Source organism: Schistocerca nitens, chromosome 9 (assembly GCF_023898315.1).
Source record: "Schistocerca nitens isolate TAMUIC-IGC-003100 chromosome 9, iqSchNite1.1, whole genome shotgun sequence".
Taxonomy (NCBI): domain Eukaryota; kingdom Metazoa; phylum Arthropoda; class Insecta; order Orthoptera; family Acrididae; genus Schistocerca; species Schistocerca nitens.
Window position 1 is genome coordinate 75172831 of NC_064622.1, and position 24903 is coordinate 75197733.

Here is a 24903-nt window from a genome sequence, read left to right on the forward strand (position 1 = left end):
CCGCTCAGTACAACCGTCCACTCGCTACACGCAACTGCACCAGACTGCTACTACTCTCCAACAGTCTGCTCTCTCTGCCCACTCGCCACACACTAATGAACTCTCGCGCGGTCAAGCGCAGACTAGCAACGATAAAATAACTCTCTGGTCAGAGATTCTGTCATGCCTCGCCATCGCTGGTAATGAATACATACGTGTTTCAAACTTCCCAAACGAGAAACGGAGCTTCGAAGGACGAGGACGTGTTTGGCGAATCATGTGTGACGGCCGGTGTGGCCGAGCGGTTCTAGGCGCTTGAGTCTTGAACCGCACGGCCGCTACGGTCGCAGGTTCGAATCCTGCCTCGGGCATGGATGTGTGTGATGTCCTTAGGTTAGTTAGGTTTAAGTAGTTCTAGGGGACTGATGACCTCAGATGTTAAGTCCCATAGTGCTCAGAGCCATTTGAACCAACGAACCACGTGTATCCCACCAGGAAACGAGAGTACAATACAACGAGCATTGCAACTTTCAGCCCTTGACGGACAAGCAGACAATACACGTGACGCGCGCCGGCCGCGGTGGTCTCGCGGTTCTAGGCGCGCAGTCCGGAACCGTGCGACTGCTACGGTCGCAGGTTCGAATCCTGCCTTGGGCATGGATGTGTGTGATGTCCTTAGGTTAGTTAGGTTTAAGTAGTTCTAAGTTCTAGGGGACTAATGACCACAGCAGTTGAGTCCCATTGTGCTCAGAGCCATTTGAACCTGACGCGCGTTGCGAGTTCCTGTGAGAAGACGTTGGCGTGGAGGATGGCGCGTACCGCGCAGTAGTGATGTTTACTAGTTAAAGGCGTTAGTAGTGAATAATGAGTCACGGGAGAGACCTGTTCGACTGTTCAACAATGGTGTTGTGATGACGACGTTTGGTTGTGAGAGGGCCAAAATGGTTTCTAATCCCCGTGCTATGGTACAAATACTAATGACGGAGGTGTGACAGAGGTGCCCACCAGACGCCACAGCTCCAACGTACATTGGCAGAAGTTCTGCACGCGATTTGTCGAACATGATGGAGTAATATGTGCAAGGAAGTGCTATCATGTTGGATGGAAAAGCGTTATGGTACGAGGGTTGCCCAGAACGTAATGCCCGCATTTTTTTTCTCAGCCGAAAACAGTGTTACGATTGCGAAACGTTTGGTATGTATTATTTGACGTCTCCTAAGTGACCGCACCAAGTTTCCGTCACTTCCGTGCATAGCGTAGCTACAGGACAGTTTCAAAATGGCCTCTGCAGGTGAAGTAAGTTACAAGCAACGTGCCGTCATTGAATTTCGCACTGCAGATAAAAAAAAAAAACTTTGGGGAATATTCACAAACACATGTGCAAAGTGTATGGAGCATATGCTGTCGACAGACGTACAATTAGTCGCTGGGCACGGACGATCAGATAATCAGAAGGCGGTTCGGTGGAACTCCACGATTTGCAGTGGTCGGAGAGACCATCCAAAACTGACACAACTGACCTAACCCCTCGGACTTCCACATGTTTGGGCCATGAAACATGCCATTCGTGGAAGACATTTTGAGGACGATGAGGACGTGATTACACAATGAAGCACTGGCTCCGCCACTAGGACAAGGATTGGTACCAACAGGGTACACACGCCTTTGTTTCGCACTCGAGGAAAGCCATAGAACAGGATGGTGATGTCGTGGAAAAATAGGGTGTGTAGATACAACCGCATTCATTCGTAAGAGTAATTCTCGTTATTTTCAGTAAAAAGTTGGTGAAGAAAAAAAAATGCGGTGCATTACTTTCTGGGCAACCCTCGTATGATAGCGAAGATCGTGCGAGTGACGGGACGACATGGTCATTGTCCGAGAGAGATATCACTTAGAGACAGTGCAAAACGTGGCAACCAGTCCCAGTTCCTATGAACCATCACCCCCGAGAGTGCGACATACAAATATTCACAAACAGTTCACACCTAGAACTATGCGGGTGATTTATGACTGTGTGAAGGTTACGCGCAAATCCGTAGCAGCGATTGCACGCAAAGACAAGAAAACACCGGAGAAGGTACGGGAAGTTGTTATAGCTCTTAAATCTGACGGTTCTTTGATACAGAAGCCAGCAAGAATTCGTCAGCATATTTATACGAAACTCAAGGACGCGTGTCACATGGGACTCCCAATTCACTATTGGTATTTAAAGACGTGGACGAAGCAAATAGCTGTCGCTCTAGGCATCCCTAATTTTAAGGCCAACACATATTTTCTTCATCATTTCAAACGTCGCTAAAAAATAACATCAGGCACGACCACATGATTCGTTACAAGTCGGTATATTACTATTGACTCTACTGAGAGAATGAGAGCATTGGAGTGTGAGTAAAAGGTGACAGATTATATTACTGCCAAATACATTGATGCCAACATGATGTTCAATACCGATCAAAGTCGATATGACTACGAACTCGCAGCGAACCGGACGCTATCAGCGACTGGAGAGAAGACCGCTAAAGACGTTGTGCAATCTGCCGCATACACTGTGCTTCGCACTCTTATACAAATCGAACACTTTTGTATATAGCAGAACACCTTGCAAAGAAATTTTATTTCTGCTTTCAGAAATCGAGCGGGAAGGGTGTAAACGCGTGTTTCAATCGCAACAAATCACGGAATATGGAATACGACTTCGCGCTAGTGGAACGATGTCTACAACACTTGTTTTGTGTTGGATACGTAATGAGTCCAGTCATTTTGTTGCTGGATTCGTGGTCTACTGAAACTGACTTGAATTTTGCCAATGAAAACCTTCGGCAACACGGACGTCGAGTTGCAGACAAGATCATACCACCGAAAGCTACGAAGTACTGCCAGCCTCTGGACGCATACTTCTTGCGTCAGTAAAAACTATTTTGAGGCCGCGTGGAGGAGTATATATGTTGTGAGGAGAATAGTACCATCAATCTGCATGACAGACTCTTCATTTGCTGGTTGCATTCTTTTATATATAATGAGTTCTGTGCTCCCCAATATCAAGCTGTGCTTCGATACGCCTGGAAAGCGTCTAGATACGTGACACAGGACACGTCTCTTCCATTCCGCAATGTGTTTGGAATCAGCTTTGCTGCAGTTGACAAGTACAACACTCCCGATTCAGTTCATACATACAATACCAGGAACAAAAATGATCTGCACAAGGACTTAAAAGCACTTACTTTAGTTCAAAAAGGGGTCCACTACTCAGGAACACACATCTTCAAATATTTGCCAGTAAACATAAAAAATTTAGTTACAAATAAAGATCAGTTTAAAAGGAGCCTGAAAGACTTACTAGTGGCCAACTCCTTCTACTCCATTGACGAATTTTTTAATAGAAACAAATGATGTATTGTATATATTCATACTATTAGTATTGTTATTTCAGCTTAAAAAAAATAAATTGACATGTTCCACATCCACGAGGATCTCCTCAGTACGGATCTATGGAACGAAAAACTAATCTAATCTAATCTCTAAGTATCAAGTGCCGTCGTGACCTATTCCTGGTGTACACACGTGCCCTCTCCCACCACATTACCATGGCAACCGGCACGGTAGCTCAACGTGTTTGGTCAGAGAGTTGCGTGCTCTCTGTAATAAAAAACTGAGTCAAGGAATCAACTTGACCGGATGTGTTGTGACGTCCGCCCAGACGAAACGCAACGAACTATATCGAACAAAATCAAAGAAAAAAATGGCGTGGAGTAAGGTAGGTCGTAAGGGGAAATATTATGCATTTTTACTTGCTACGGGCCCGGGTTCGATTCCCGGCTGGAACGGGGAATTTTCTTCGCCCAGGGACTGGGTGTTGTGCTGTCCTCCTCATCATCCTACCATCCTCATCGACTGCAGGTCGTCGAAGTGGCGTCAAATTGAAAGAGCGGCACCCGGCGAACGGCCTTTCCGGCGGAGGGCCCTAGCCATACGATTAAATAAATAAATAAATAAACTTTCTACGTTGATGTGTGGGATGCATGTGCCTGATGTTGTGTTTGTGCGTGATGTCAATTGGCATTCTGCTCAAGATTCTGACGGATTAATGTTTGTATTGAAAGCAGAAAGGACTACGTAACAGTAACGTCTTATTTCTGTGAAATGAGTCATGGACACACGTAAGAAGTGCAAAGACTATATTTTTTGGATCTATGGTTTGTCTGTTGCTGTGCATTCAATATAGGAGAGTACACAAACCTCAAATATACATGCATATCACATTATTGGTATTGTCCTTGTCTACGTCCGTTTTTCATATCCTTTGTCGTACCATTAACACATAGTGCGTGTTCTCGTCCGGGGATTACAAGCGATTGCGAAACGCCGTATTTCGCACGTATTGTTTACTTCGCATGCTTCTTCACCTCTCAAAGTTTCGTTCAGATTCTTGTCGGGAGAGCACACAGCTTCCTTTGTAAGACTTGTTTAAACTTAAAAAACTACCAGAAAACGGACAATATCAGAGATCAGCATACAAGTAAACAAGGGTATAACTATTTCATAAGCAAAGGTAGAAGAAGGTGTAAATCTCCAAACAAATAGGAATTCTCCAAGGAAATTAGGATGCCTAATGAGTTACTAAAGTGTGGAGGAAATCCACTAACTGAACAGTTAACCAAGATAGTGGTGCCTGTGAACTCCTTATGGACCAAACTAATCTACATCTACATCTATACTCCGCGAGCCACCTTACGGTGTGTGGCGGAGGGTACTTATTGTACCACTATCTGATCCCCCCTTCCCTGTTCCATTCACGAATTGTGCGTGGGAAGAACGACTGCTTGTAAGTCTCCGTATTTGCTCTAATTTCTCGGATCTTTTCGTTGTGATCATTACGCGAGATATATGTGGGCGGTAGTAATATGTTGCCCATCTCTTCCCGGAATGTGCTCTCTCGTAATTTCGATAATAAACCTCTCCGTATTGCGTAACGCCTTTCTTGAAGTGTCCGCCACTGGAGCTTGTTCAGCATCTCCGTAACGCTCTCGCGCTGACTAAATGTCCCCATGACGAATCGCGCTGCTTTTCGCTGGATCATGTCTATCTCTTCTATTAATCCAACCTGGTAAGGGTCCCATACTGATGAGCAATACTCAAGAATCGGACGAACAAGCGTTCTGTAAGCTACTTCTTTCGTCGATGAGTCACATTTTCTTAGAATTCTTCCTATGAATCTCAACCTGGCGCCTGCTTTTCCCACTATTTGTTTTATGTGATCATTCCACTTCAGATCGCTCCGGATAGTAACTCCTAAGTATTTTACGGTCGTTACCGCTTCCAATGATTTACCACCTATGGCATAATCGTACTGGAATGGATTTCTGCCCCTATGTATGCGCATTATATTACATTTATCTACGTTTAGGGAAAGCTGCCAGCTGTCGCACCATTCATTAATCCTCTGCAGGTCTTCCTGGAGTACGTACGAGTCTTCTGATGTTGCTACTTTCTTGTAGACAACCGTGTCATCTGCAAATAGCCTCACGGAGCTACCGATGTTGTCAACTAAGTCATTTATGTATATTGTAAACAATAAAGGTCCTATCACGCTTCCTTGCGGTACTCCCGAAATTACCTCTACATCTGCAGATTTTGAACCGTTAAGAATGACATGTTGTGTTCTTTCTTCTAGGAAATCCTGAATCCAATCACAAACCTGGTCCGATATTCCGTAAGCAGGTTATCGGTCCCTAGACTTACACACTACTTAAACTAACTTATGCTAAGAACAACACACATAGCCATGCCCTAGGGAGGACTCGAACCTTCGGCGTGAGGTGCTGCGCAATCCGTTGCAGGGCGCCTCAAACCGCGCAGCCACTATTCGCGGCTGAATCAAGGTAGTTAACATTGTTATAACTCTTAATAAAATTCCAAGTGAATAGAGAACTAGTATCACTATTATCATGTAAAAAAAGAAAAAAAGATATGAGATAAGGTCCCGGTGGTTAAATCTACTCAGTGCAGCTCATAAACTGACAACGAAGGTAAAATGTAATCAAATAAAAATTTTACAAACTTGCAGAGGGGTAGTATGGTTTTAGATCCGGCAGTTCCTGCACTGATACAATATTCGTTCGCAGGCAGATTGTAGAGAAGTCCACTGAAAACAACAGATCAGCTTATTTTTATTTCACCGATTTGCAAAAGTCTTCATTTAGATGGGTTTCGTTTAACAACTGTCGTAAACATTCTACACAAACGAGGCAATCCTTCCAATTAAATAAAAACAACTGCAGATATGGATTCTAACACATACATCCAGGCACAAATTGATTCTAGGTTAACTAATTCTGCACCAGATAATATGGCATAAGACATAAGCTGTTACTTTTTAATATAATCAGGGACGAGGCGGTAAAGAGGATATTGGCTAAAAGTGATTTTGGAAAGTGGAACGAACATATAAAAATCAGTCGTCATCCTGACGAAGCAGGCCTGCTAGCAAACAGTGAAGATAACCTGCAGAAAATTTTACATATATTTAACGTGACAGCTAAAACCCTAAATAAGGTCATAACCTTCTCGAGGGTATTTTTGTTGTGTCGTTGCAACTACAAAAATGCGTGATTTTTTTCACCATACACGTTTCGCTTTATTGAAGTAAAACATCGTCACTGGTCTGTAATTAAGTTATTTACATTTTGATTTGCTTCTAGATCGAAATACAGTTCATTAAGAAAAAGTTGATTTTTACTTACTGTGATTTTCTGTTGATTTCTCGCTTAATATCGGGAAATGCCATCTGCTAGCACATCGTTGTTTTTCTGCATTAGACACTGATAATTTTTGTCTAATTTTTAGATGTTCTGCAGCATTATGTATTTCTTATGTTTTTCACAACACACTTTTATGCACACCGCTGTATTCTGTTTGTTTTTGTACTTCTAAGTACGTGTTGAAGTTTGTGATTTGTAGTGTTGCCAACATCATATTTCCACTACTCTGTTTTTGACCTAAATTTTTTTTTCATTACTGTTATTAGATTATGGTTTTGTGTGATTCCATTTAATTATGTTTCTGTGTATTTATGTACTGTGTGGGAGTAGGGAAGGAATGGCGATGGAGGGACTTTTCTTTTTGTAGGGGAGGGAGGACCATGAGTGGACATAAGTGAATAGCAGTGTGATGTTTTTCGATGTAAAGGCAAATCAAAATGTAAATAATTTAATTACAGACCACTGATGATGCTTTACTTCAGTTAAGCGAAAGGCGTCCGTTGAAAAAAAATTCCCATTTTTGTAGTTGCAACGACAGAACAAAAATATCCTCAAGAATTATAAAGCTGCTACGAATACTATGGCCACAAATTGAAGAATTTACTGTCACATCCACTGAAAAAAACAAATGTTTGATCTTATCTACGGAACCAATTAGTGGCAACCTGGAAGCGGATGGAAAAAAATATAACCGGTAATGTCATTTAAATGCCATGATATTAATTTGTCCAGCATTGGAAAAGTCGAAAAGGAGGTTAGATAACAAGCAGAAAAAGTAAGTTACAGGGTATTTAAACAATATAATTTTTTAAAATACTCTGTAACCTCCCCACACATGACAATATAATGAATTTAAATATTAATAAATGAATGGGATTCTAATTAAATGTAACCTCTGAACAAAACTGGTTCCCATTTATAATCTCTGTGCAGCAATGCATTCACATTTAATGTACCCACAAAATTCTTTTCTCATTGAATGTAAGCTCGAAAGAGAAAAATTCCTAAACCCCAAAATAATAAAAAAAAATTCAGTAACCTGGTAAATTTTAGGACGACAGCAGCGCTGCGCCACGGCCCTGCATTCTGAATAAAAAAGCAAAAAATTCTTACCTCAATAAAAACGGCAAATATATCTGCTCTTACCTAAAAAAAATTTCGGCACAGCTCCGTGCAATTCTGGCCTATACATTTGTGATTCGTGAAAGGAATGATCATGCATTGGATAAATTCTTTAAATTGAAATGAATGCTTTTTTTAAAAAATTACTTTATATTATAAAAATTATTATTAGGACATTTTTAAAAAAAAATTGGATGACAGTTCACATACATTACTAAGATATGCTCAAGGCTGCTTCTTTACCATATACAATAATACTCATCCTCCAGAATCCCGACCAGAGCAGACTGCAGACAAGCGCAGACACGCGCAGACACACGCAGACTACTGCAGACTACCGCAGACTACCGCAGACACGAGCAGACACACGCAGACTACTGCAGACTACCGCAGACACACGCAGACTACTGTAGACTACTGCAGACTACCGCAGACTACCGCAGACACACGCAGACTACTGTAGACTACTGCAGACTAGCGACAACTAACTACATACTGCTCTCTGGTCAGAGACTCTCCTATGCCTTGCCTATTGCAGGCAGCGCATACCTCTTACAACTCAACTAGGATAAGATGCCAAAGTAAGCATATGAAAAACAAAAGTAAGACCACTTATGGCATACACAGCTGAGACAAGAACTGAAACATCAAAAGCTAGTTGACTTTAGGAAAGTACGGAAATGAAAATTCTGCAGATTACTGCGGAGTAGCCCTGAGAGACAGAGAAATGAAAGCATTAGAAAAGAATGTCAACTGCGCTCCATTTGTGAATGGGTATATACTGTAAGAGATAGAATGAATGGAACGAACACATAGAGAGGATAGATGAACGGAAGATCGTGAAACTCTTTAGAAATAAATCACGAGATGATAAAAGAAATACAGGCCACGTAAGTAAATGAGGAAGTGACAACTCAAGGTAGACTGAGGCGCATTGAATGAAACATGCTTAGGCCTAGAGAGAAAGGAGGAGGAAGAAGAGACTTAATGCCATCTGATGCCATTATGAACACGAAGCGCAGTAAAGAAAGTATAAAATTGGGCCAGAGACGACACGGGTCACAAATGAATTCCAATGACGTAAATAGCTTTTCATGTGATTATGTCGAGGGCAACTACGGAAAAAGGCTGAAAACGGTACGTGAAGAACCAGAGAAAGTCAAGTTCGGAGGCATGGCCACTCTGACAACCAGGATAGGCGGCTATCTGTAGCATATCTGATGACAAAGTACGATGGCGATTCAGACACGTTTTTAGGATACTGTCCAGCGAGCGCTGGTGAACATAGGGACCCAACAGCAGACGACCCGTTCGTGTTCCCGAGTTGATCCAACGATGTCGACAATTACGACTGCAGTGAGCAAGGGAATATCGGGAACGGACTGCAGATCAATGCAAACGTGTCACCTGGTAGAATGAGTCACGTTTCCTGTTAAATCGACTCTACAGCCAGAACTTCCGTGTCGGCGAATTTTATTACGTGGTCGGTCTCATTCAGTGCGACACGGAAGTTCTGGCTGTAGAGAACCACTATCACACGCGCTTGTTCAGAGAAGCTGTAGAAATACAAAAACACGCGAACAGTTTGAACAAGAAAGAGGAAAGCCTTAAGGTCAACGGATCCTGGCTTCCCGTACTGCAGCGAACGACCGTCGCAGGTAGCAAGAGGAGAACCGCACCGGAAATGACCGCGGAGAAGCCCTCGGACGTTGGCGCGCCAGGTACATATAGTCTGCGCCCGCGAGCTCGGCTCCAGTTCACCACCGGCAATGGAGGGTGAAGCTTTGACAATGCCAGCCACTCGTGCTGGCGAAACGTCAGAAAAATCATTAGATGAACGTCGGCCGAAGAACCCGAGACAGAAGCCAATAGGCAGTTTGTCAAAGTACAGAGAGTTCAAATCGTATCCAAGTAGCAATCTGTTTACAGTGCAAATTCGGAAACAACAGTAAAATGGTTCAAATGGCTCTGAGCACTATGGGACTTAACATCTATGGTCATCAGTCCCCTTGAACTTAGAACTACTTAAACCTAACTAACCTAAGGACATCACACACAACCATGCCCGAGACATGGTTCGAACCTGCGACCGTAGCGGTCACGCGGTTCCAGACTGAAGCGCCTAGAACCGCACGGCCACACCGGCCGGCTAACATAACAGTACTATAGCGCACAACTGCAGGCTTCATAAGTATATGAAATCAGCTGTTGATATTTGTCCGTTATTGTTATTTCATTCCCTTAACATCCATAGTGTGTCTGGGGTGGAATTGGTACGCTGTCGATCTTCAGCTTAGAGCAGTTATGAGGCTCAAAAGAATAATTAAACGAATCAGATGTGTGTGAACTCCTAAGGGGCCAAACTGCTGAGGTCATCGGTCCCTAGACCAACACGCTACTTAAACTAACTTATTCTAAGAACAACACGCACACCTATGAGCGAGGGAGAACTCGGACCTCAGGCGGGAGGGGCCGCGCAACCCGTGACATTGCGCCTCAAACTGCACGGCCACTCCGGGCAGGCTTAAACGAATAAAAATGATCTACACTCCTGGAAATTGAAATAAGAACACCGTGAATTCATTGTCCCAGGAAGGGGAAACTTTATTGACACATTCCTGGGGTCAGATACATCACATGATCACACTGACAGAACCACAGGCACATAGACACAGGCAACAGAGCATGCACAATGTCGGCACTAGTACAGTGTATATCCACCTTTCGCAGCAATGCACGCTGCTATTCTTCCATGGAGACGATCGTAGAGATGCTGGATGTAGTCCTGTGGAACGGCTTGCCATGCCATTTCCACCTGGCACCTCAGTTGGACCAGCGTTCGTGCTGGACGTGCAGACCGCGTGAGACGACGCTTCATCCAGTCCCAAACATGCTCAATGGGGGACAGATCCGGAGATCTTGCTGGCCAGGGTAGTTGACTTACACCTTCTAGAGCACGTTGGGTGGCACGGGATACATGCGGACGTGCATTGTCCTGTTGGAACAGCAAGTTCCCTTGCCGGTCTAGGAATGGTAGAACGATGGGTTCGATGACGGTTTGGATGTACCGTGCACTATTCAGTGTCCCCTCGACGATCACCAATGGTGTACGGCCAGTGTAGGAGATCGCTCCCCACACCATGATGCCGGGTGTTGGCCCTGTGTGCCTCGGTCGTATGCAGTCCTGATTGTGGCGCTCACCTGCACGGCGCCAAACACGCATACGACCATCATTGGCACCAAGGCAGAAGCGACTCTCATCGCTGAAGACGACACGTCTCCATTCGTCCCTCCATTCACGCCTGTCGCGACACCACTGGAGGCGGGCTGCACGATGTTGGGGCGTGAGCGGAAGACGGCCTAACGGTGTGCGGGACCGTAGCCCAGCTTCATGGAGACGGTTGCGAATGGTCCTCGCCGATACCCCAGGAGCAACAGTGTCCCTAATTTGTTGGGAAGTGGCGGTGCGGTCCCCTACGGCACTGCGTAGGATCCTACGCTCTTGGCGTGCATCCGTGCGTCGCTGCGGTCCGGTCCCAGGTCGACGGGCACGTGCACTTCCGCCGACCACTGGCGACAACATCGATGTACTGTGGAGACCTCACGCCCCACGTGTTGAGCAATTCGGCGGTAGGTCCACCCGGCCTCCCGCATGCCCACTATACGCCCTCGCTCAAAGTCCGTCAACTGCACATACGGTTCACGTCCACTCTGTCGCGGCATGCTACCAGTGTTAAAGACTGCGATGGAGCTCCGTATGCCACGGCAAACTGGCTGACACAGCCGGCGGCGGTGCACAAATGCTGCGCAGCTAGCGCCATTCGACGGCCAACACCGCGGTTCCTGGTGTGTCCGCTGTGCCGTGCGTGTGATCATTGCTTGTACAGCCCTCTCGCAGTGTCCGGAGCAAGTATGGTGGGTCTGACACATCAATGTGTTCTTTTTTCCATTTCCAGGAGTGTATATCTACATCATAATCCTGCAGCCACCTAATGGTGTGTGGCGCAGAGTACTTTTGGTACCAGTAGCTGGTCCGCTCTTCCCTGTTCCACTCGGTAAGCCTCTGTACTAGCTTTCTCGAATTTTCGTCTCGTGGTGATTTCGCGAGTCGTATATTTGTTGAAGCAGTATGTTGTCCGATTCTTCCCGGAGTGTGCTCTCTCGAAATTTCCTCCAGGGGCTGTTCAAAGCCATTAGATCACATTTGAACTTGATCTGAAGCAGCAAAGGGTGTTGCTTTTCCAGCCGTCCCCCAGATCCCACATACCTACAAGTAGGAGCCAGAGCAGGAGCGTATTACCACCCAGCTGAGGAGTGTCGAGAACTGTCTGCCCCCAAGTGCCTAGTAATTGGTCAATGAAATATGTGCAGATGGAAGTCACAAGAGAAGGGCGTGGGGTTTCATTGGCTCCCTTTACGCTGCCTCATGAGGTGTTTTCGTGTTAATTCTGAGTAGTGTTGAAACTTCCTGGCAGATGAAAACTGTGTGCCGGACCGAGACTCGAACTCAGGACCTTTGCCTTTCGCGGGCAAGTGCTCTACCAAAGTTTGGAAGGTAGGAGGCGAGGTACTGGCGGAAGTAAAGCTGTGAGGACGGGGCGTGAGTCGTGCTTGGGTAGCTCAGTTGGTAGAGCACTTTCCCGCGAAAGGCAAAGGTACCGAGTTCGAGTCTCGGTCGGGCACACAGTTTTAATCTGCCAGGAAGTTTCATACCAGTGCACACTCCGCTGCAGAGTAAAAATCTCATTCTGAGTACTGTTGTTTGCGAAATGTTTTCCTCGGTCACCTGTAAGAAAACGAGTGATTTGAACGCAGGGGGTCACTGTTCGGACGTCCTTTGAAAAGGCGCCAAGAGATGGAGTGAAATGTGTGTGTGTGTAAGAAGTGGTGTGACGACCTTACCCTCGCGTGACAGGTCCGCGGTGGCACTGGATAAAACTGTGGTCAATTTTTCTGCCAATGTGACATTAAACCGCCTCCAACCTCACATGAACTTCCGAGCTCTGGCCTTTTCTTTCCGCATGTGTCGACACCCTGCTGCCGGCCGAAGTGGCCGTGCGGTTAAAGGCGCTGCAGTCTGGAACCGCAAGACCGCTACGGTCGCAGGTTCGAATCCTGCCTCGGGCATGGATGTTTGTGATGTCCTTAGGTTAGTTAGGTTTAACTAGTTCTAAGTTCTAGGGGACTAATGACCTCAGCAGTTGAGTCCCATAGTGCTCAGAGCCATTTGAACCATTTGACACCCTGCTGCTTGAAGCGTCCACTAGGCTTATGGCGACGTCGGTGTACAGATAACAGTCAGTGGAGAAAGAGCCACAGAAAAACATCACTCTCAGATTTGCACGGAAAGAAATGAAATTTATTGTTATTAATCCACCCCAGCCAACTGCGTCACTTTTATCCAATAAAACGTCCAGCTAGCTAATGACTCCGCACTTTGTTCGCTGAGAAAAAGAGGAAAATGCGAAAGCATAATTCAACGCCCATGTACGGGAACGCACTTTCGAATGCTTCGCACTAGCCGGCCGCTGTGGCCGAGCTGTTCTAGACGCTTCAGTCCGGAACTACGCTGCTGCTACGGTCGCAGGTTCGAATCCTGCCTCGGGCATGGATATGTGTGATGTCCTTAGGTTAGTTAGGTTTAAGTAGTTATAAGTCTAGGGGACTGATGATCTCAGATATAAAGTCCCATAGTGCTTAGAGCCATTTGAACCATTTAGCTTCACACTTTCGACTGCTTTGTAGGCTTTCCGTAACGGAAAAGTAATCTCATTGATCGCAACGTATCGCTAACTTGAGACTTCCTCGGTGGTGACCACTTTAAAACGGAAACTCTGCCCCAAAGGGCCAAGACCTGCCACCTCAACCTCACGAAGGCTGCCGACAGACTCAACGATTTCGCGCACTCCAAACCACTTCACGAAATTATTCATTATTATTTGTTACTTAGGCCTGTCAGCCAATTAGTATCAAGATCGAAATGTAGTCAGTCATCCTCACTGGCTGTTTCCTGCTCCTGTTCAGCCCTTCAGTGAAGTACTGCCTCCTGCCGGGACTTTTAATAGTTTCTCCACAACGTTGGCAAATATCAGACGTCGTGGGGGAATCACTCCACCTGGAGCCGACCTAATACGCTTCGACCACTACTGGTTTAGGGGGATCAGGGAAAGGCCAAACCATTGCCTCCAGGCTGGACGAAACCTCTTCTATAGCGTACTTAATAATAATCTAAACGAGCAGGTGGAAGGGTTTAGAAATATGTTACACCTGGAACACCAAATTCGACTACAAGCGCTCAACAGTGAAAGGCATCTGATCTGGATGAAATTCTGCTGATATTATTCGAAAAAAACTTGCTTCCTTCTATCAGCAATTTACTTTGAGGCGCTGTTGTTACGAAAGTTACAAAGCGATTGTAAAAGACCACGGGTTATTCCCGTTTTCAAGAAGGGTCGCTGTACTGCCTTCTGTTGCTGAGGTTAGTTTGTTGCAGAGTTGTGGAAGACGGGAGATCTTTCTCCCAGCGTATACAGTGGTCATATAATTTACAAGAATATAGCTGCGTCACGTCATAGACAACCACGGAAATTTTGACAGGTGACCAACTACAGCAAGAAAGCGCTGTGCAAGGGAATTTAAAACCTCGATTTGCAGAGCATTTCCGGAAATATAACACTCACACTTACAGGAACATGCAAACGCACATGCACGCACACGTTCGCCCACGCGCGCACACACACAGACACACACACACACACACACACACACTGTAAACACTGCACCACCGCACAACCAAAGACGACCGACGTCCGAAGTTATCGATGATGAAAATTACTGAACAACGGTTGAGATAACATTAACTCTTCCCACGCCCCCCCCCCCCCCCACCTTTTCTTATATAATGGTAAGTGCAACATTGCACGCAGATTTTAAGGAAAACATATATCTCTGTTTACAAGTTATTTGCTAATTTAATTTCAACTGCTTCCTTAAGAACGCTATCCCAGTAGTTGGACGTGCATTCCAGAATCTCCATAATGTTATATTCCATAGGGTGACCTGCGCAGTAGCCGACAATAGCGAATTTGCCCGGCTTTTGTAAGTGTGTGAGGCTTATACTCAGTACAGCGATTCTCCGTGATCCTTATACTCTGACCAGAAGGTTTCATGTCACAACTGCAAGGAATACGATAGAACCCGCCTTGCGTAAATGAAGATCATCCTTAAGGGGACCTAAAGGGACCTTAATATTAGACGGAGATGGGAAAACACATTTCACATCATATTTCAGCAAATTACCCCATTCTTGTTGGAAATGCTCCCTGCATCAGATAGAAAGGCCGTAGACCATTGTGTAAACCCTGTATTATCATGACTAGGAGCACAGTTGGTCGATAACACAATGCACATCTGATCTACGTTGCACTATTTCCATTCTGACGAAAGGTGATCTCAAGATACGTTAACTCAGCTGACAAACTGTCAGGATCTAAAATTAGGTGGGCCCTGTAAGCCACGGTACGAAGTATCCCTTCACGCTGAACCATATGGTGACAACCATCAGCCAGTAGATACTAGTCAGTTTGAGTAGGCTTTCTACGAACGCCATGTTCCAACGTACCATCAACCTTCGTCCTGACCAGCACATCAAGGAAGGCGAGACAGCCATCCTTTCTCACCTCCGCCATGGAACGAATATTCGGGTGGATTGAATGCAGGTGTTCTTAAAGTTCCAAAGCCGCCGACTCCTGCCTCAAGGACTTTTCCTTCAGGAGGCTGTTAGTCTTTCTCTCAACACTTTTCGTGGGGTCAGCACCGATGCTTCGATACACTGAATTACGCTGAATCAGATGGTAAGCACTGCACTGCTCTAAAATCCAAATTTTTAAATTTCCTTGGACAGGACATTCTTGCTGCAGTTTTGCATTGAAAACGACAAGGTGGTTACCTGTCGAATTATCGGCGGTTTTCGACGACATCGACCTGATGCATTCTCGTAAGTCATTTGAAATTATGGGCGATGTTTTATGCTCCTGCAGTGTGACCTCTCTGAGGTACAAGAATCTCCTCCGAAAAAATCAATATTGACCCTGTAAAGAGATCTTGCGAAAAACATCTGGCCCTTTTCCTCCCTGAGATCCATAATGCCGGTAGACAACGGCGCTCTGGTTGTTCCTTGACTTCAGGAAGGCATTTCACACCGTTCCGAACTTACGTTTAGGGAAAAAAAAACACGAGCTTATCGAGTATCGGACCAGACTTGACTCTGGTTTCCAGACTTCCTTACACACATAATACAACACGTCGCTCTTAACGGAACAGTTGTAAAGGGACTTTCCGGAGTAACTTACCGTTTCTGATAACAATGTATTTAAAAATCTGGTAGAAAGTGCCGGGAACTCGTTAAGACTTTCTGCAGATGATGCGATTGTCCATAAGAAAGTAGCAACGCCAGAAGACCGTACTGATTTGCAGAATGACCTGCGGAGAATAGACGAATGGTAGAGGCTCTGGCGGTTGACCCTGAACTTAAATACAAGTAGCATAAAGCGCATACACAGGAAAAGGAAGCCATTACTCTATAACTACAGTGTCGATGAGCAACTGATGGAAAGAGTATCTACCCTAAAATGAGCTACCTTAAGTGGAATGAACACATAAAGCAATTAGCAAGAAAAGCAGATGCCGGAGTGAGATTCATGGGAAGAATCTGAAGGAAATGTAGCTCATCCACGGAGGAAGTGGCTCCTAAGACGCTTGTTCGACCTATTCATGAGTATCCTTAGTCGAATTGGTATCCTTACCAGGTTGAACTGATAGTGGTAGAGAGGGAGAGGGAGAGGGAGAGGGAGAGGGAGAGGGAGAGGGAGAGGGAGAGGGAGAGGGAGAGGGAGAGGGAGAGGGAGAGGGAGAGAGAGAGAGGGAGAGGGAGAGAGAGAGAGAGAAGATGGTGGATTTAGTCTCGGGATAGTTTAGTCTACGCGAGAACATTACCGAGATGCCTAACAAACACCACTAGCAGACATTACAAGAGGCGTTGTGCACCACGGAGGGATTTACTACTGAAATTTCGAGAGAGGAGTTTCCGTGAAGAGTCGGACAACATATTACTCCCATATACATCTCGCGAAATGACCACGACCAGAAAATTCCATAAATGGCGATACAGAGGCTTACCGACAATCACTGTTCCCACGCGCCATTCATCAGTGGAACAGGGAAGTGGGGATCAGTTAGTGGTTCCACAAGTACTCCCTGCCACATACAATTAGGTAGCTTGTGGAGAATGATATAGACGTAGATGTAAATGTGACGCATTGCGCACGAATAAGCGAACAGCTAAACTACTGTTCGATTACGCTATTGGACACGAATCGCTCTAACAGGTGCAAAATACCTAAGGGTAATCGTCCTCACCGAGTCCCACAGAAATCTTTGTAGAAAAAGCAGATGAATGGTAGAAATTCGTTGGAGGAATCTTAACAAAAGTTAATTAACCTAGAAAAGAAATAGCTTTCGACGTATTAGTAATTCCAAGTCTTGAGTACTGCTTCCAAATCTACGAGTCATCCTTAAGCAACGAATCACAAAAGTATCGTGATATTGCAGGATGCATAGCTCAGCATGGTGTATTATTGTTTGCAAAATTTTCAGGTATTTAACGTGTCTTTACCTGAGTTAAAACTTAACGTTTGCTGTTGAATGAGGCGATTAGCTGTCGGTGCACATGGTACACAATAGACTTTTGATTTACTTTCATTTTTCTTAGTTATTGTTTCCTCTTTGCACCTTTTAGTGAGTTTACTTTGTTTTCCTCTTGGGCACCAAGCCCTTGGGCCTTCCAATGTATTGCTAGCCTTTCAGTAGTGCTAACACCACATCGGTCTGTTAGCAATACGGCGGAAGTATGCACATCGCACAGCATTTTAAATACACCTACTTTGGTTTTATGCAGCAGGTGTCTACCGGATGTTGTTATATATCTCACGGAGTGTTTTTCAGATTTCTTCCATTCTCGACGCTTCAGTTCCGTACTAGAGTATTGTCTTTTCCATGATATTTCCAGTGTACTTTGCTTTCCCTAGATGTTAGTTAATTTTTAGGCACTTTATCCCCGTTGACAGTAGGGTCCCATTCAATATTTTCTTCTTTCCCACATTTTTTCTAGGCCTGGCTCGTTCGACAGTTATGCTTCGTACATTCTGACAAGCATTTTTTGGGTGTACTCCGTTTTATTATGACGACTCACCAAAAATTGGTTTTACTCTCAACGTGAATAACTAGCCGAATGCTAGGACTCCGTAATTGTTCATCTACATTATGAAAATGTAGCCATTGTCAGAACTTGTCATTGCTTTTTTGTTGAATAACGAAACTGTATTTCTGAATTTCTACTATTTCAAAAAATTTCATTAGTATATTGGCAGACAAATTTGAAGATGCATCTAAACAGGTAGTTGTGAATAAAGCACCTTCGTACAGCTATGCTGCTTTCGGAAACACATCAGTTGTGACTGTTTACATTGTTGCAATGTCTATAATAATTTGAATGCTTATTGAGTGTTTTTTTTTTTTTTTTTTTTCTATTCACAATGTCTCTCAGCTGGGGTTGCCCTGCCCTGAAAGTTGTGTGTTTCATTAATCTATCATGACAGTAGGTTTATTGAGTACATCACTCTCTCGTTTATTTAAATGTTTCCAGTATTTTCTAACGCATCTAAAATTTTATTGTTTTCATTCAATTCTTTCTTAAGTGTGGCCGAGCATGCCGCGCGTTTAACGTATGAACAATTGTGTGCTTTGTTGTATCAATAATTAATTTTGAGAGGAAATAGTTACCAACTGAACCACAGCTTCTATGATTTATTGAAATTCATGTGCCACTGAGGAACTAATCTTTAAAGATTCGATAACTTGCATGGTATTGTACACAATTTGAAACCTACATTACCTGAAAGTGTGAAACTTCATACATCCTCTGCCTCCAGCAGGATTGCTAGTCAAAGTGAGATGTAACTGCAACTAGTATAAACTTTTTAAGGACTGTCACCAGTAGGAAGCTTTTACTAATCTTAGCATGTTTTACAGGTTAGCAGGTAAGTAGTTACGACATGGAGATTTCGAGAATCATGGTTGCTCATTCTATGACGTTCCACGTGATTGCTTTGCATCTATATACACTCCTGGAAATTGAAATAAGAACACCGTGAATTCATTGTCCCAGGAAGGGGAAACTTTATTGACACATTCCTGGGGTCAGATACATCACATGATCACACTGACAGAACCACAGGCACATAGACACAGGCAACAGAGCATGCACAATGTCGGCACTAGTACAGTGTATATCCACCTTTCGCAGCAATGCAGGCTGCTATTCTCCCATGGAGACGATCGTAGAGATGCTGGATGTAGTCCTGTGGAACGGCTTGCCATGCCATTTCCACCTGGCGCCTCAGTTGGACCAGCGTTCGTGCTGGACGTGTAGACCGCGTGAGACGACGCTTCATCCAGTCCCAAACATGCTCAATGGGGGACAGATCCGGAGATCTTGCTGGCCAGGGTAGTTGACTTACACCTTCTAGAGCACGTTGGGTGGCACGGGATACATGCGGACGTGCATTGTCCTGTTGGAACAGCAAGTTCCCTTGCCGGTCTAGGAATGGTAGAACGATGGGTTCGATGACGGTTTGGATGTACCGTGCACTATTCAGTGTCCCCTCGACGATCACCAGTGGTGTACGGCCAGTGTAGGAGATCGCTCCCCACACCATGATGCCGGGTGTTGGCCCTGTGTGCCTCGGTCGTATGCAGTCCCGATTGTGGCGCTCACCTGCACGGCGCCAAACACGCATACGACCATCATTGGCACCAAGGCAGAAGCGACTCTCATCGCTGAAGACGACACGTCTCCATTCGTCCCTACATTCAAGCCTGTCGCGACACCACTGGAGGCGGGCTGCACGATGTTGGGGCGTGAGCGGAAGACGGCCTAACGGTGTGCGGGACCGTAGCCCAGCTTCATGGAGACGGTTGCGAATGGTCCTCGCCGATACCCCAGGAGCAACAGTGTCCCTAATTTGCTGGGAAGTGGCGGTGCGGTCCCCTACGGCACTGCGTAGGATCCTACGGTCTTGGCGTGCATCCGTGCGTCGCTGCGGTCCGGTCCCAGGTCGACGGGCACGTGCACCTTCCGCCGACCACTGGCGACAACATCGATGTACTGTGGAGACCTCACGCCCCATGTGTTGAGCAATTCGGCGGTACGTCCACCCGGCCTCCCGCATGCCCACTATACGCCCTCGCTCAAAGTCCGTCAACTGCACATACGGTTCGCGTCCACGCTGTCGCGGCATGCTACCAGTGTTAAAGACTGCGATGGAGCTCCGTATGCCACGGCAAACTGGCTGACACTGACGGCGGCAGTGCACAAATGCTGCGCAGCTAGCGCCATTCGACGGCCAACACCGCGGTTCCTGGTGTGTCCGCTGTGCCGTGCGTGTGATCATTGCTTGTACAGCCCTCTCGCAGTGTCCGGAGCAAGTATGGTGGGTCTGACACACCGGTGTCAATGTGTTCTTTTTTCCATTTCCAGGAGTGTATTTCACGTTTTTTTATAGGAAAATGTTAGATTGTCAGATGGAACCACGTAGGCTCATTGCACATGATTCACTTACAATGTGCATCGAGTAGACCTATGAATCAGATTATCAATTTGCTAAAGGTAACCGTGGCCATAAAATGTACTAAAAATGTTCAAATGTGTATGAAATCTTATGGGACTTAACTGCTAAGGTCATCAGTCCCTAAGCTTACACACTACTTAACCTAAATTATCCTAAGGACAAACACACACACCCATGCCCGAGGGAGGACTCGAACTTCCGCCGGGACCAGCCGCACAGTCCATGACTGCAGCGCCTTAGGCCACTCGGCTAATTCCACGCGGCATAAAATGCTCTTAAATATTCATTTGTGACCTGAATTCGTTCCTTTGGGCAATGTAAACGTAACTATTCTTGAATAAGCTTTTTAAAATATTTTCAGTCCTCGTTACAAATTATTTCTTGGTTGTACACTTTATATAGGAAGTGACACTTATGAAGATATTTCTATGTCTCAGAACCAGAAAAAAAGTGTATTTGGCTTACACATTGTACAGCAAAGTGAAAGAAATGGCCACAAGTAGGTAGCTATCGCAGACGGCGACGATCTTAAGTGCTTACGAAAACTGGTTCCAGGATGAATAGCTTGAGTAATTAAGTTGAAAGGTAGCAGAAAGCACGTACATTCGTGTGCTATAAATGCTTCTATTAGTGCATTTCTGAGTCGTTCTTACGTCCTATCAGAACATATCAACTTGGCTGTTTGCTTTGAGGAACGTTGTTAGCGTTATCGACTTCTCATCAGCGAGAGCGCTGCTTCTCTTGTCCACCCTTGTGTGGTATCTCGTGTCAGTCGCCTTTCTGCTACCTACGACGTACTTTCACAGGAACACTTACGTGTTTCTGTGTAATTAGAGCCGCAACTTACCAGTCCATTTACCCTCGTGCCGAGCGACGATAAGATTTAACGGGAGTTAGCCGCGGACCCACGCTGAAGCGAAGATGTAAACCCGGCAATAGCGCCTGAGAGGTCGTTGTTAACGATGAGTTACACACCGTCGCCGAAATAACTTCGGATCCTATAGCTAATTTACCGACACCATTAAAGGGAGTTTTATTAACGCTCTCAGGAAGCCCGTTATAAACTACGGCAGCCCAAATAACGAACCGAGTCGCCTGGTTCTGCAATTCGGGAAACAATTAGGAAGCAAAGGGTAGACTCCCCGCAGTACGTATCGGATCTTCCGACGGACCGCGTTGTGTGGGCTGTCTGTCCCCTGACGTGGAACTAGACAGCATTACAGTAAGTAGACGTAAAGTAAATGGAAGCAACAATGGTTGGTGTGATAAAGTCAACCGTATACAATTCGGAGATCCCTACAAAAGACAAATCAAACGGCCTACTTTGTTATCTCAGTGGAACTATTCGGCTTATTACGTTCTAGACCAATCCGACATCAAAGAAAACTATTACTGGCGAGGTATTATTGAGGACCTTCTGAGTAGCTCATTCTTCTGCATACAAACAGTAAATTACGAGCCGGTATGGAAAGGAATTCCAAGTTGAAGGATGCAGGAATTTGTAGAATCTATATTTTTTTTCCATCTTCAAATTTAGCCTACTTTCCTTTTCAACATTTCATTTTCCTCTTTCGTTTCCTCTCTTTCTTCACGTAATTCTCTATTTTAATCCCTCTCTTGCTTATAATATTTTATTATTCTTCTTTCTTGTTAACGGTTTTCTTTGCATCTCGTCTGTTTGCTTTTTTCTTTTCCCTTTGCCATCTCTCAGATGCACTCTTTTTTGCTTTGTTTTTGATCTCACTTCTTTACTGTTTCATCTTCGAATATCACTTGTTCACTGTTTACTTAAATTTTTTATATCTCACCTGTTTACTGTTCCTTTTTTCAGTCCATGCTCTCTCTTCCTGTACATCATTTACAATTTTATCCTATTTTTTTTTCTTTTTCGTACTGCTCTTCTTCTTCACATCTTTCTTTTCGTCTTACTCCTCGTTTCCTCTTACAGTTTGTCTTTCCTGTCTTCCTAGTTTCTTTATCTTTTGTATCCATATCGCCGTAACACATTTTATGTCTAGAAACTGAATTAAGAACACATACAATATAGATAAAGGTAAGTGCAAAGTCAGGATCATCTAAATCTGTATCAGTATACAGATCAACCTGAAACATGTAATTTTATTTTGAAGCCGCTCCATTGTTTAATGAGGGAATTCATTCACGGGTAATAGAACCTGGTATCTTAGTTTAAAAACTACAGCCTAATCAGTGCGGACGGAATGCTCGAATTTCAAATCATTCTTTGTTTTGAAGGAGTAACACAAGGTGTCCAGCCTAAAAGGTACACTGAATAAGACGCTGTTTATCACTGGTGACCCAGTGAAATTTGTTTTCGTTTCACAAGGATATGAGTAGCTACTTCCACATGGCTTTTCTATACTGAAATGATAGTGCCATTTAAAGTATGTTATAAAATTGAAACACACATAATGTGTTATTCAGCTATGATCTGGATTATTGTCAGGAAACGTAAATAAACAGCAACTGTAGACTTTTAGAACTGTACGAGAATAACTTATTGATTCTGAAACTCTCAAGCTTGCAGTTTGCCTCGTCATGTAGTTCTATTGAAATTCTTTGTGCTGTACTGCTCAGAACTGTGCAGGGCGTTTCATTTAACTTCAGACAATTAAATACCTCGAAAACGACGCATCGTACGAAAAATATGTTCTATGTAAAAAATTATTGTTAGTAAGGGGAACATCTAGCTGTGCTTCAACTGGCCACCTCCTGACTACCTCTCCCGCGTGGGCGGAGACAGTTTTCTATTTTCGAATGGGAAGCCCTATTTTTACTGCATATTCGGATTCTACACTAAAAAACACGTACTGTTTGCTTAAATCATTGTTACTCATCCGCGGTAGATAGCGCTGTAACTGACAAATATCATGTGTGTCTGTTTTTGCAATTACGAACAGACTCATTTCATTCTACCTTCATTTACTATGTAAATACAAACCTTCGTGTGCTAATGGTTGATACAGATGTTCAGTCGTTACTTGAATGTTGCAAATATTATTCCTCGGAACAAATAATATGGCTAGACATTGACATTTCTGGTAAATAAATTACTTTTATGGTAACTTAGTTTTCTGTTACCTGACTGCTTGATTGTGGTGAGTCCGAAACCATCCGGGTGCTTTATTTCGGTTGCCTTCCTCGAACCCCGCCACCAGCGTGGCTGATTTCGGTGTTGTTTCCGTCCAACCGTCTTTAACTGTCGCGTAGGTCGCTGTGCGGCTAACGGAGGAATACAATCAGCAGCCATTGTAGTGAGGTAAATAGCCCACGAAGAGGCTCACCTGCCACGCATTCTCACCGGAATCAAGCACCCAAACGGCGAGTACTGAGGAGACTCATCGAATTGAAGCGCCCCGATGGGATCAGAGAACTGTGACATTGACGTCGTCATTCCTTGATCACGCTAAACATGTTTTCTAACCAGATACTGAAACGGTTAACCATAGCGTACTGTTCAATCGAATTTCCAACCCTAAAGTACACTACTGGCCATTAAAATAGCTACACCTAGAAGAAATGCAGATGATAAACGGGTATTCATTGGACAAATATATTATACTAGAAGTGATATGTGATTACATTTTCAAGCAATTTGGGTGCATAGATCCTGAGAAATCAGTACCCAGAACAACCACCTCTGGCCGTAATAACGGCCTTGATACGCCTGGGCATTGAGTCAAACGTAGCTTGGATGGCGTGTACAGGCACAGCTGCCCATGCAGCTTCAACACGATACCACAGTACATCAAGAGTAGTGACTGGCGTATTGTGACGAGCCAGTTGCTCGGCCATCATTGACCAGACGTTTTCAGTTGGTGAGAGATCTGCAGAACGTGCTGGCCAGGGCAACAGTCGAACATTTTTTGTAACCAGAAAGGCCCGTACAGGACCTGCAACATGCGGTCGTGCATTATACTGCTGAAATGTAGGATTTCGCTGGGATCGAATGAAGCGAGAGCCACGGGTCGTAACACATCTGAAATGTAACGTCCACTGTTCAAAGTGCCGTCAATGCGAACAAGAGGTGACCGAGACGTGTAACCAATGGCACCCTATACCATCACGCCGGGTGATACGGCAGTATGGCGATGACGAATACACTCTTCCAATGTGCGTTCACCGCGATGTCGCCAAACACGGATGCGACCATCATGATGCTGTAAACAGAACCTGGATTCATCCGAAAAAATGACGTCTTGCCATTCGTGCACCCAGGTTCGTCGTCGAGCACACCATCGCAGGCGCTCCTGTCAGTGATGCAGCGTCAAGGGTAACCGCAGCCATGGTCTCCGAGCTGATAGTCCATGCTGCTGCAAACGTTGTCGAACTGTTCGTGC